Here is a 14,061-nt window from a genome sequence, read left to right as displayed (position 1 = left end):
GTTATTTGAGCGATGAGCTCACAATCACAGTTATGCGTATGGCTATCCCATGACTTCTGTCACCTCATTGGGGTGACCTGAGTCTGTTCATTCCCGTCTTGCGGCCGTTATAACTTCGGAAACCCTTTAACATGAATCGCCTGAGTATAACTGACAGCTCCTCCAATGCCCTGCGCTTTTGTACGTTACTTGAGCGATGAGCTCACAATCACAGTTATGCGTATCGCTATCCCATGACTTCTGTCACCTCTGTGGTGTGTCCAGAGACTGTTCATTTCCGTCGTGAGGGTTTAATCACTTCGGAAACCCTTTAACTAGAATCACGTGAGTATAAATGACAGCTCCACCAATGCCCTGCACTTTCGTACCATATTTGAGCGATTAGACCACCATCAGTGTTATGCGTATCGCTATCCCATGACTTCTGTCACGTCAGTGGTGTGACCAGAGTCTGTTCATTTCCGTCGTGAGGGTTTAATCACTTCGGAAACCCTCTAACTAGAATCACCTGAAGACAAATGACAGCTCCACCAATGCCCTGCACTTTCGTACCATATTTGAGCGATTAGACCACCATCACTGTTATGCGTACCGCTATCCCATGACTTCTGTCACGTCAGTGGTGTGACCAGAGTCTGTTCATTCCCGTCGTGCAGCCATAATCCCATAGGAAACCTTTTAACAAGAATCACCCGATATTAAATGACAGCTCCACCAATGCCCTGCCCTTTTGTACATTATTTGAGCGATTAGACCACCATCACTGTTATGCGTATGGCTATCCCATGACTTCTGTCACCTCATTGGGGTGACCAGAGTCTGTTCACTCCCGTCGTGCGGACGTTAACACTTCAGAACCCCTTTAACATTAACCACCTGAGTATAAATGGCAGCTCCACCAATGCCCTGCCTTTTTGGACCTTATTTGAGCGATTAGACCACCATCACTGTTATGCGTATGGCTATCCCATGACTTCTGTCACCTCATTGGAGTGACCAGAGACTGTTCATTCCCGTCGTGCAGTCGTAATCACTTCGGAAACCTTTTAACATGAATCACCCGACTACAAATGACAGCTCCACCAAGCCCTGCCCTTTCGTACCTTATTTGTGCGATTAGACCACCATCACTGTTATGCGTATCGCTATCCCGTGACTTCTGTCATCTCATTGGTGTGACCAGAGTCTGTTCATTCCCGTAGTGCGGTCGTTAACACTTCGGGAACCCTTTAACATGAAACACCTGAGTATAAATGGCAGCTCCACCAATGCCCTGCCGTTTTGTACCTTATTTGAGCGATTAGACCACCATCACTGTTATGTGTATCGCTATCCCATGTCTTCTGTCACCTCAGTGGTGTGACCAGAGTCTGTTCATTCCCGTCGTGCGGTCGTAATCACTTCGGAAACCCTTTAACATGAATCACCGGAGTATAAATGCTAGCTCTACCAATGCCCTGCCATTTTGTACCTTATTCGAGCGATTAGACCACCATCACTGTTATGCGTATGGCTATCCCATGACTTCTGTCACCTCAGTGGTGTGACCAGAGTCTGTTCATTCCCGTCGTGCGGCCGTAACCACTTCGGAAACCCTTTAACATGAATCACCGGAATATAAATGACAGGTCTACCAATGCCCTGCCATTTCGTACCTTATTTGAGCGATTAGACCACCATTACTGCTATGCGTATGGCTATCCCATGACTTCTGTCACCTCAGTGGGGTGACCAGAATCTATTCATTACCGTCGTTCGGTCGTAATCACTTCGGAAACCTTTTAACATGAATCACCCGATAATAAATAACAGCTCCACCAATGCCCTGCCCTGTTGTACCATATTTGAGCGATTAGACCACCATCACTGTTATGCGTATGGCTATCCCATGACTTCTGTCACCTCAGTGGTGTGACCAGAGTCTGTTCATTCCCGTCGTGCGGACTTTGACACTTTGAAACCCTTTAACATGAATCACATGAGTATAAATGGCAGCTCCAACAATGCCCTGCGCTTTTATACCTTATTTGAGGGATTAGACCACCATCACTGTTATGCGTATGGCTATCCCATGACCTCTGTCAAATCATTGATGTGACCAGAATCTGTATATTCCTGTCGTGCAGTCGTAATCACTTTGGAAACCTTTTAACATGAATCACCCTATAATAAATGGGAGCTCCACCAATAGCCTGCCCTTTTGTACCTTATTTGAATGATTAGACCACCATCACTGTTATGCTTAAGGCTATCCAATGACTTTTGTCACCTCAGTGGTTTGATCAGAGTCTGTTCATTCCTGTCGTGCGGTCGTAATCGCTTCAGAAACCTTTTTACATGAATCACCCGAGTATATAAGACAGCCCCACCAATGCCCTGCCATTTTGTACCTTATTTGAGCGATTAGAACGCCATCACTGTTATGCGTATGGCTATCCCATGACTTCTGTCACCTAATTGGTGTGAGCAGAGACTGTTCATTCTCGTCGTGCGGCTGTTAACACTTCGGAAACACTTTAACATGAATCAGCTGAGTATAAATGACAGCTCTAACAATGCCCTGAACTTTTGTACCTTATTTCAGTGATTAGACCACCATCGCTATTATGCGTGTGGCTATCCCATGTTTTCTGTCACCTCAGTTGTGTGACCAGAGGCGTTTCATGGCCGTCGCGTGGCCATAATCACTTGGTAAACCCTTTAACATGCATCATCTGAGTATAAAAGACTGCTCCAACAATTTCCTGCCCTTTTGTACCTTATTTGAGGGATTATACCACCATCACTGTTATGCATATAGCTATCCTATGACTTCTGTCACTTCAGTGGTTTGCCCACAGTCTGTTGATTCCCGTCGTGCGGTCGTAATTCCATCGGAAAGCCTTTAACATGAATCACCTGACTATAAATGACTGCTCCACCAATGCCCTGCCTTTTCTACCTTATTTGAGCGATTATACCACCATAACTGTTATGCATATTGCTATCCCATGACTTCTGTCACCTCAGTGGCGTGACCTGTGTCCGTTCATTCACGTCGTGAGGCCGTATTCCCCTCAGAAACCCTTTAATATGTATCACATGGGTATAAATGACAGCTCCACCAATGCCCTGTGCCTTTGTATTTTATATGCGCGATTATACCTCCGTCACTATTATGCGTATAGCTATCCCATGACTTCTGTCTCCTCAGTGGCGGGACCAGCGTCTGTTCATTCCTGTCGTGTGGCCGTAATCACCTCTGATACCTTTTAACATGAATCACCTGAGTATAAATGACAGCTCCACCAATGCCCTGACCTTGTGTACCTTATTTGAGCCGTTATACCAGCATCACAGTTATGTGTATGGCTATCCCATGACTTCTGTCAATTGAGTGGTGTGACCAGAGTCTGTTCATTCCCATCGTGCGGACGTTAACACTTTGGAAACCCTTTAACATGGATCACCTGACTATAAATTACAGCTCCACCAATGCCCTGCCCTTTTGTACCTTATGTGAGACATTAGACCACCATCACTGTTATGCGTATGGCTATCCCATGACTTCTGTCACCTCAGTGGTGTGACCAGAGTCAATTAGTTCGCGTCGTGAGGCCATAATCACTTCAGCAACTTTTTAACACGAATCACCTGTGTATAAATGACAGCTCCACCAACGCCATGCCCTTTTCTACCTTATTTGAGCGATTATACCAACATCTGTTTTATGCGTATAGCTATCCCATGACTTCTGTCACCTCAGTGGTGTGACCAGAGTCTATTCATTCCAGTCGTGCGGCCGTAATCACCTCGGAAAGCTTTTAAAATGAATCATCTGAATATAAATGGCAGTTCCATCAGTGCCCTGCCCTTTTATACCTTATTCGATCCATTAGACCACCATCACTGTTATGCGTATGGCTATCCCATGACTTCAGTCACCTCAGTGGTGTGCCCACAGTCTGTTCATTCCCGTCGTGTGGTGGTAATCCCAGCGGAATCCCTTTAACATGAATCACCTGAATATAAATGACAGCTCCACCAATGCCATGCCCTTTTGTACCTTATTTGAGCGATTAGACCACCATCACTGTTATGCGTGTGGCTATCCCATGTTTTGTGTCACCTGAGTTGTGTGACCAGAGGCTTTTCATATCCGTCGTTCGGCCATAATCACTTCAGAAACCCTTTAACATGAATCATCCGATTATAAAAAACTGCTCCAACAAAGTCCTGCCCTTTTGTACCTTATTTGAGCAATTATACCACCATCACTGTTATGCATATAGCTATCCCATGACTTCTGTCACTTCAGTGGTGTGACCAGAGTCTGTTCGTTCCCGTCGTGCGGCCGTAATTACTTCGGAAACCCTTTAACATGAATCACCTGTGTATAAATGACAGCTCCACGAACGCCCTGCCCTTTTGTACCTTATTTGAGCAATTATACCACCATCACTGTTATGCATATAGCTATCTCATGACTTCTGTCTCCTCAGTGGCGTGACCTGTGTCAGATCATTCACGTCGAGCGGCCGTAATCCCTTCATAAACCATTTAACATGATTCACATGCGTATAAATGACAGCTCCACCAATGCCCTGCGAGTTTATACCTTGTTTGAGCGATTATACCACCATCACTTTTATGCGTATAGCTATTCCATTATTCCTGTCACTTCAGCGTTGTGACCAGGGTGTGTTCATACACGTCGTGTTGCTGTAATCCATTGGGAAACCCTATAACATGAATCACCTGAGTATAAATGACAGCTCCACCAATGCCCAGACCTTGTGTAACGTATTTGAGCGGTTATACCACCATCCCTGTTATGTATATGGCTATCCCTTGACTTCCGTCACGTCAGTGGAGTGACCAGAGTCTTTCTATTCCCGTCGTGCGGCCGAAATCCAACGCCTTGCCCTTTTGTACCTTATTTAAGCGATTACACCAACATCACTGTTATGCGTATAGTTATCCCATGACTTATGTCACCTCAGTGGTGTGACCAGAGTCTGTTCAATCACGTCGTGCGGCCGTAATCCCTTCAAAAACCCTTTAACATGAATCACCTGAGTATAAATGACAGCTCCACCAATGCCCTGCTTTTTTGTACCTTATTTGAGCGATTATACCACCATCACCGTATTGCGCATAGCTATCCCATGATTTCTGTCACCTCAGTGGTGTGACTAGAGTCTGTTTCTTCCCGTCGTGCTGCCGTAATCACTTCGGAAAACCTTTAACATGAGTCACTTGAGTTTAAATGACATCTCCACCAATGCCGTGCCCTTTTGTACATTATTTGAGCGATTAGACCACCATCACTGTTATGTGTACGGCTATCCCATGACTTCTGTCACCTCAGTGGTGTGACTAGAGTCTGTTCATTCCCGTCGTGAGGCTGTAATCCCTTCAGAAACCCTTTATCACGAATCACGTGTGTCTAAATGACAGCTTCACCAAAGCCCTGCCCTTTTGTACCTTATTTGAGCGATTATACCACCGTCACTATTATGCGTATAGTTATCCCATGACTTCTCTCACCTCAGTGCTGTCACCAGAATCTGTTCGTTCCCGTCGTGCGGCCGTTATGATTTCGGAAACCCTTTAACATGATTCTAATGCGTATAAACGACAGCTCTACCAACGCCCTGCCCTTTTGTACCTTATTTGAGCGATTACACCAACATCACTGTTATGCGTATAGCTATCCCATGACTTATGTCACCTCAGTGGTGTGACCAGAGTCTGTTCATGCACGTCGTGCGGCCGTAATCCCTTCAAAAACCCTTAAACATGAATCACCATAGTATAAATGACAGCTCCACCAATGGCCTGCCTTTTTATACCATATTTGAGCAATTATACTACCATCACTGTTATGCGTATAGCTATCGCAGGACTTCTGTCACCTCTATGATGTACCAGAGTCTGTTCGTTCCTATTGTGCACCGTAGTCCCTCCGGAAATCCTTTAACATTAATCACCTGAGTATAAATGACAGCGCCACCAATGCCCTGCCCTTCTGTACCTTATTTCAGCGATTACACCACCATCACTGTTATGCGTATGGCTATCCCATTACTTCTGTCACCTCATTGGGGTGACCAGAATCTGTTCAATCCCGTCGTGCAGTCGTAATCACCTCGGAAACCTTTAAACGTGAATCACCCGACTATAATTGACTGCTCCACCAATGCACTGCCCTTTTGTACCTTATTTGAGTGATTAGACAACCATCACTGTTATGCGTATGGCTATCCCATGACTTCTGTCACCTCAATGGTGGGACCAGAGTCTGTTCCTTCCCATCGTACAGCAGTAATCACTTCGGAATCCCTTTAACATGAATCACATGAGTATAAATGACAGCTCCACCAATTCAATTCCCGTTTGTACCTTATTTGAGCAATTATACCACCATCACTGTTATGCGTATGCCTATCCCATGACTGCTGTCAACTCAGTGGCGTGACCTGAGTCCGTTCATTCACGTCGTGCGGCCGTAATCCCTTCGGAAACCCTTTAACATGAATCACATGCGTATAAATGACAGCTCCACCACTGCCCTGTTCTTTTGTACCTTATATGCGCGATTATACCACCATCCTATTATGCGTATAGCTATCCCATGACTTCTGTCACCTCAGTGGTGTGACCAGCGTCCGTTCGTTGGCGTCGTGCGGCCGTAATCATTTCGGAAACCCTTTTACATGAACGACCTAACGATTCTAATGCGTATAAACGACAGCTCTACCAACGCCCTGCCCTTTTGTACCTTATTTGAGCGATTACACCAACATCACTGTTATGCGTATAGCTATCCTATGACTTATGTCACCTCAGTGGTGTGACCAGAGTCTGTTCATTCACGTCGTGCGGCCATAATCCCATAAGAAACCCTTTAATATGAATCACCTGAGTATAAATGACACCTCAAAAAATGCCTGCCTTTTTGTACCTTATTTGAGCGATTATATCATCACTGTTATGCGCATAGCTATCCCAAGACTTCTGTCACCTCAGTGGTGTGACCAGAGTTTGTTCACTCACGTCGTGCGGCCGTAATCCCTTCGGAATCACTTTAACATGAATCACCTGAGTATAAATGATAGCTCAACCAATGCCCTGCCCTTTTGTCCCTTATTTGGGCGATTATACCTCCGTCACTGTTATTCGTATAGCTATCCCTTGACTTCTCTCACCTGAGTGGTATGATCAGAATCTGTTCGTTCCCGTCGTGCGGCCGTTATCATTTCGGAAACCCTTTAACATGAATCACCTGAGTATAAACGACAGCTCCATCAATGCCATGCCCTTTTGTACCTTATTTGAGAGATTATACCACCATCACTGTTGTGCGGTTAGCTATCCCATAACTTCAGTCACCTCAGTGGTGTGACCACAGTCTGTTCATTCATGTCGTGTGGGGCTTATCTTTTCGAAAACTCTTTAACATGAATCACCTGAGTATAAATGACAGCTCCACCAATGCCCTGCCATTTTGTAACTCATTTGAGCGATAAGACCTACTTCACTGTTATGCGTATGGCTATCCCCTGACTTCTGTCACCTCAGTGGTGTGACCAGAGTCTGTTCATTCCCGTCGTGCGGCCGTAATCCCTTCGGAAACCCTTTAACATGAATCAGCTGAGTATAAATAACAGCTCCACCAATGCCCTGCCCTTTTGTACCTTATTTGAGGGATTACACCACCATCACTGTTATGCGTATAGCTATCCCATGACTTCTATCACTTCAGTGGTGTGACCAGGGTCTGTTGATTCCCGTCGTGCTTCCGTAATCCCTTTGGAAACCCTTTATCTTGAATCACCTGAGTATAAATCAGCTCCACCAATGCCCTACCCTTTCTTACCTTATTTGAGCGATGAGACCACCGTCAGTGTTGTGCTTATGGCTATCTGATGACTTCTGTCACCTCAGTGGTGTGTCCAGAGTCTGTTCATTCCCGTCGTGCGGCCGTAATCACTTCGGAAACCTTTAACATGAATCACCTGAGTATAAATTACAACTCCACCAATACCCTGCCCTTTTGTATCTTTTTTGAGCGATTAGACCCCCATCACTGTTATGCGTATGGCTATCCCATGAATTCTGTCACCTCAGTGCACAGCACTTACCGTACTATTGAATGAAGTTGTGCTGCAGATGATACTACAAGGAACAGAAGCGCTGTATGAAATAAGAAGAAAAGAAAGCAATTAGCAGCTGAGGTATTACACGCCTACATTATTATTACACCTGCGATAGAGTGTATGTTAGTCCGCCTGTGAGTTTGTGTTGTGATATATGACGAGGACACGCTGAACCACTTGACAGAATATCTAGAGCTGTCCTGAAAGCATTCAGAAGGCGATATGCTTTCCTTACACACCTCTGTTCTTGTTTACTGTCGTATCACCGCATGGTTTCCGTAACGGCCATGGGAGGTCAAAGGCTATAATAACCAGGTATGATAGTAACTATTTTGTATGTACGAAACACTCCTCTGGTTAGTCAACGGTGGTCATGGTATTATATACGTACAGCGAATTACATGTCTGTCATAAGGCTTAATGAAATTAATGAGTGATGGTTTATAACAATTTTACAGACGGTTAACAATAGCTGATAGTCAGGTAAGATACGGATGTACAGCCAACATAGAACACGTGAAGTATGCCTTTCGTGTATTTGCATTTGATTATCCGCGTACTGGTGCTGAGAACGCAGCAGTGCCTGCATTTCCCTCTCGACGGTGAAATTCTCGGCGTCAGCGACTCCTATTCCAGACACGCGCCGGCAGAAGCTCTTTCGCCGGTCTCCGATCCATTATATGTGATTTCATGCTGCACGGTAGCTTCTCATGGCGGTGCGGTCCACAAATTGATAAAGCTGATTAAGTCTGCGCAGAGAGGGAAATTATTGAGACGCTTCTGCGCCTCTCCCATCTGAGATGCCACGGATGGCTTTTCGATTTTGAAAGCCTTACCACCGTCTCGCTCTCGCCTCTGCCGTCTAAGTCACTGATATCCCGTTCTGTACATCAGTGCTTTTTTTTGTGCATAAGCAGTCAAATTAAAAGAAGATTGCTTTTATTATTAATATTCACGGAACAGATACTGTTGGAGGTTTGTGGTGAGAGGGGTGGAGTTTTGGAGAAAAAGAGGGGAACGGCGTGCCGAAGTAAAGCAAAGTGTAGATGAAAGGTTCATAAAAGGGAACATTAACAGGAGTATTTTCATTCCTCTAGAGATGCTTCCTTTTCTCTTGTTTTCCCGCTTCGACGCAAGGTCGCCATCTTTAATAACGGATTTGGCATGGTTATTTTAAGGGGTGGCCAACTGCCCTTCCTGTCGCTACCCCACTGGCCCCATTCCCCTACCCCAGAGCGGAATATGTGTACGTCAACTGTCTGTGTGTAGTATTTTCCATGTGAAAGGGAGATGAAGTTTTTCTAAATGTATGCTAGTCCTGTAACTGATGGACGACTCTCGTACTAGACAGTATTCACCAAATCGGATGTGGAAAACCAGGCTGTCCCGCCACCGAGCCTTGTCGTTGATCCTGAGGGTGGATTCCACCTGGAGCCGGTGTACCTCCCGTTCCGGAAGCGGCGCTTCGAGACGCACGCCTATTCGGGCGGATTTTTCACTCCACTAGAAATTGGTTAAACAAAGTGAATAACTCAGGAAGTCTTACTTCTCTTACATTTAACAATAATATACAGGTTTTCTGTTAAAAAGACTGCGAGAAAGAAAATGCTGTGTTGTGCTGTAGTCGCTTTTAATTATGATAGCAGGGAATTTAAACCACTTCTCCAAATATATAATTTTAAGCAAATATTGTATAGACAACAATGCGCTATTTCGTATTCTTCCTCCTTGTGAGACTGAACTAGGGCTGTCATATGTCCAAGATTTCTCGGGTTTGTCCTGGTTTTGACGGCGTTTGGAGGCGTTCTGGAGCTTTCTTTATACGATTTTTCGGGGTAAACTTGGTAATCATAGCCGATCACACATTAAAACTATCCTCACAGGTCCAGCAGTTGGAGAAGTCTCTCCCAACCGATTTATCCATTCACTTTAAGCGAATCAAGGTTTCATTTACAACAAGAATAAAGAAAGCTCAAGGTCGGACTTCAGATACGTTGGAACTGATTTACAACCAGGGTGTTTCTTGCATGGTCTGTCGTATGTTGGCCTTTCACAAACTGGTAGTTCACTGCACTACCTCACAGGACTCAAAAAACGAAAAGAGTTGTATTTGCTGAAGTTTTATAATTTTAGTGTGTATATAAAATTCAATATACAATGTTCCATCTATTTTATTATAATTTCGAGTTCCGTACCTTCAAAGTTGATGAAGTCGAAAAGAAAAGAAATCCCAGATTAATACGTATATTCAGTTCCCATACATGTTTAGAAAACGTGGAGAATTGCCGCATTTGCTGATGATTAGATAATCATGAACAAATTTCAACAACAGTTCCTAGGCCCTGTGTACCAATTACAACATTCACATCTTCTTTAACTGAACAAAATGTGACTTACTGAGAAGTGTTTTGTAATGTTGACGCTTTAAGTTGTTCTGAAAGCGGAGCTGATATTCAAGATAATAAAAGCGGGTTAAAAGCTGTGAGCCATCTAGGGAAGTTATCCTTGCATTACTGTTTCACCAGGTATCCAGTCTAGTTTACCAAATTCCCAACCACACTAACATTAATTATAATCTTTTAATAGTCATCTTACGACAACCGGTGATATGAATAAAAAAGAGAATTTAAATAAAAAGAAATAAATCAGTCTATATTTGGACATTTATTTTAACATTGATAATTGTACCATTAAATTTTCAGCATATTAAACTTAATTCATAACTAAACTGGTATCTTATTTAGGATTGTGAAAATGTAAGTTTGTAATCTTATGGAACACATCAGATATCATCAGATATACAGCCAAGATTGGGAGACTGCATACAACACTGCATTCATAAAATAACACACGAAGAACGTTGAAACATATGCAAGAGGAAATTAACCACAAACAACCGATTCAATTTTCACCCAAAGAAGTTATTGTCGTAGCACAATCCTGTCCGTCATTAATTTACCACACACTGGTATACTAAATTCATACTAATTGTCTGTGAAATCTTCTTGAAAAGAATAGCTGAGGGCTACTTTGATGATTACACCACATGCTTCACGTGGTCAACTTGGTTTACACAAAGAGTGTAACTCTGCAATAATTTTGATAGTTAAAATAAATTACATCGAAACGCAATTTACAATAGCAAAACCTCAAACTGGTAACTATCGTCATACTCTTAACCTGATGAGTCAAACAATTATATAAGCACGTGGTACTGGTCTCACAAAGTACACCCCACGTGGGTTGAACATAAAGAGAAGTTGCTATATTGACAGATATTGTCAAGACGAGACGTTATAAACTCACGCACAGTCGCATTTAAGATTTATCATCTTAGTTAGTATTATGGATAATCAGCACGTGGTTCCACATTGCTCACAAAGTAGTGACAAAGCAACTACTGGAAGATATTCTGAACTTCACACTCAAATTACAATGCGTTGCAATTTAAGATAACATAAGATATTTTAGATCTAAACCTGAAACAAAGGTGATTAAAATTTCAGTTAGGCTGAACTTAAGAAATCCATTGTCCTACGGACTTAGCAGAGACGCCCTTAGCCAGAGATCTTACCACTTCAGACGCTCGCCGCGGTCAGATTGGCGTGGGCCCCTACCGAGGGCGCCTCACAGATACAAACAGAAGTGATCAGAGAGGCAGCTTCCTATACCAACATGACAAGGGACGGGCAGGACCATACTAAGAATAGAAACCTCTTTGCTTTTAGAAAGCGCAGCTACCTGTTCCGACGTTGGTCCTACTGTTCTCTAGCAGACAGGCTTGTCTGCTACCATGAAGCATGCTTCTAGAAACACATTTGCTCATTCATCCTTTCACACAGAAGGGAAGGGGAATGACAGTATCTTATCATATACGCTATATAAAAGAAAGCGGATGTAGGTTCCATATGAGACTGTGTGACATGAATTAGGTATAAACTGTGTTTTAAATTGTAGTAGTGTGACAGATCGTTCTTGTTTATGTGTAAAAGTAACACGCTCCACTGCTCAGTCTCCTCCCAGAGTCAGAAACACCACAGTAAATTTAGAAGTGGAATGTATGCCGTAAATGACAACGGATTTAAGAAATTAACATGAAATGAATCCAACAGAGACCTTTCAGTTTCTGCAGTTACCAAGGCGTATGTACACCTCATTTGTTTCAAAGTTTCCAACTATTGCTTATTTATACTTATTGTTATACGTCATCAGCTTCTTCTTTCAAGCCACTGCACTTCCACCCTCATCCCGTCTGTAAGTGAATTTAGGAGAATTACGTAGGTCAGTGGCATTTCACCCCCCCCCCTCCCCCCGCAGTTATCTTTACCATCTACTAAGTTGTACGTGTATCAAATTGTGGTCGTAAACGTCTTGTGTGTAATTCTGAGAGTTGTGTTCAAGTTAAGTAAATTCGAATGTGGCCCAGTTGTTGGTGCTCGTATGGTGCGTGCTTCCGTAACCAAAGGAGGCGGAGCATTTGGTGTGTAAGAGGCACCGTATCGAAGATTTGTACCGCTTACAGGGAAAGCCGAAAAACATCGTGCCCCAAGTCACAACACGGACGAAAGTGCGTGTTCAGTGATCGTTACAGACGGTCACTGAAGGGAATGCTGACGAAAACTAAAAGGACGACAACTGCAAAAGTCACTGCAGAACTGAATGTCGCCCTCGCGAATCCTATCAGCACAAAAAAAGGCATGGAATCAAAATGGTTCAAATGGCTCGGAGCACTATGGGACTTAACATCTATGGTCATCAATCCCCTAGAACTTAGAACTACTTAAACCTAACTAACCTAAGGACATCACACAACACCCAGTCATCACGAGGCAGAGAAGCATGGAATCGTATAACAAGAAAACGTGGTGCCGAAGACGTAAAACTTGGTCTATGGAGCAATGGGAGGAAGCCATTTGGATGGGCGATTCTTATTTTACCCTGTTTCCAACTTCTGGCTAAGTTTACGTCCCAAACATGAAACTTTGCGACTGTTCTAGATTGGAGAGAGTGGTGCGTGGCCACTCCCATTTCACCTCCACCATCGCCACCTAAACTCGCCACTGTTATGCGGGAAGAATGGTACAAGGCATCTTTTAAAATCATACAAAAAGCGCTCCGTCTTCAGGCCACAAGTGGCCCATCGGAACCATCCCACTGCCGTGTCATCCTCAGCTGAGAATGCGGATAGGAGGGGCGTGTGGTCAGCACACCGCACTTCCAGTCGTTATGATGGTTTTCTTTGACCGGAGGCGCTACTATTCGGTCGAGTAGCTCCTCACTTGGCATCACGAGGCTGAGTGCACACCGAAAAGTGGCAACAGCGCATGGCGGCCCGGATGGTCACCCATTCAAGTGCGGGCCACGCCCGACAGCGTTTAACTTCGGTGATCTGACGGGAACCGGTCTATCCACGGCGGCAAGGCCGTTGCCAAAATCATACAGGACCTGCATTTATCCATTCCGCTACCTGGAAGCTGTTTTGAATGCCAGCTGGTTTCCTTCACCGTATTAGGTACAGTAATCCGCCTTGTCTCTGATGTGTCCGTCTTCTGCACCTAGCTCTCTGTATGGAATCTAGAAACGTACTTCTACGTACTGAGTGACAGAACAATTCCGACGACTCTTTTCATTTTAGAGTTTCAGCTGACGAACAATACCAGCATAAAATCCAGACGATGATCGGGTGATGTGTTCCTGGTACAATTAAAATTACGTCTCAAGAAAAATAGCTTAAATCGCGCAGTCGGTTCGTAGTCCCTACACAGAGCACTTTGAAAATCTACATACTCATATCTGTTCTAATATTGTTCTACGATTTTAGGTTACAAAACAGCAGAACACTTATATAGCGATATTTAACACAAGTAATAAAAATTTCCTTCGAATCTATGGTTGTTTAATTACAGAAAAAATACAGTGC

This window comes from Schistocerca serialis, chromosome 8 (assembly GCF_023864345.2).
Source record: "Schistocerca serialis cubense isolate TAMUIC-IGC-003099 chromosome 8, iqSchSeri2.2, whole genome shotgun sequence".
NCBI classification, from domain to species: Eukaryota; Metazoa; Arthropoda; class Insecta; order Orthoptera; family Acrididae; genus Schistocerca; species Schistocerca serialis.
Note: the sequence above shows the minus strand (reverse complement) of the source record.